Source organism: Aptenodytes forsteri, unplaced genomic scaffold, assembly GCF_000699145.1.
Source record: "Aptenodytes forsteri isolate BGI_AS27 unplaced genomic scaffold, ASM69914v1 Scaffold336, whole genome shotgun sequence".
Classification (NCBI taxonomy): Eukaryota; Metazoa; Chordata; class Aves; order Sphenisciformes; family Spheniscidae; genus Aptenodytes; species Aptenodytes forsteri.
The window spans coordinates 4,361,568-4,362,518 of NW_008794911.1; positions in this window are offsets into that span (position 1 = coordinate 4,361,568).

A 951-nucleotide genomic window follows, 5' to 3' on the forward strand; every position below is an offset into this window, starting at 1 on the left:
GCCCTGCGCAGCCCAGCTCCGGCACGCGGGCTGCCGGCGCCGGGAACCCGCGGAGGGTGTGCGCAGGCTCCGCACCTCGCGCAGCGACAGCTGTGTGCTCACACAGCACCCCTGCACCTTGGCCATGCCAACACCTTCCCTTCCAGCACCGTTTTCGCGTTGCTTTTTGGGTTTTTTGTTTTTGGTTTTGGTTGGGGGTTTTTTTGTTGTGTTTTGGGGTGGTTTTCTTTTCGCATTTCCCATTTAAAGTTTTTGGGGTTGTGTGTGCCGGGCTGTTTTGGGGTGGGGTTTTTTTTATGTTTCTTTCCCATTTTTTTAGAATCGGCCCATTTCGGAGGCCTCTACCAGCCGCGGATCTTTGGCACGATGTTGTCTCAGAGATCAGAAAGTGCCTCGTTGAAGAGGCGCCTTTCGAGCATCCCCAGCACATGCGGAGGGAGGAGTGAGAAATGCCAGTGCTGGCAGCGGTGCCCGGGAGCTCTGCGCTCAGCGGAGGCCCCGGGATGCGGGGCGGTGCTGATACCGAAATACCTCCCGGCCTCGGCCTCCTCCACCGGGGATGCGGCGTGCGAGAGACACCGGCGGCGCGGAGCCCGGCGGCGGGCGCGGAGGGGGAAGGGCTGCTGGCTGCCTCTGCTATTGGAAAAGTGCCTCCCTGCCACCGGGGAGATCTCACCCGGCCGCTCCCTGGGGAATATCCCCCCCCCCCCCCCACCCCCCCCCCGCCACACCGTTGAGAGCATCGGCGCGGGGAGCGGGGAAAGCATCTGCATTTCCCTGGCGATGGGGAACACACAGCCCTTTGTCTCTCTAGACGAGGTGCGATATTCAGCTGCGTGCCATGAAAATACAGGCGCCAAATGGCTCCCGCGGCCCCCTCCCCTCTCTGGGGGAGGTCGGGGCGCCCCGGGGCCCCGCCGGGCCCTGGGGAGGGCTAGGGCCGGCCGGCCT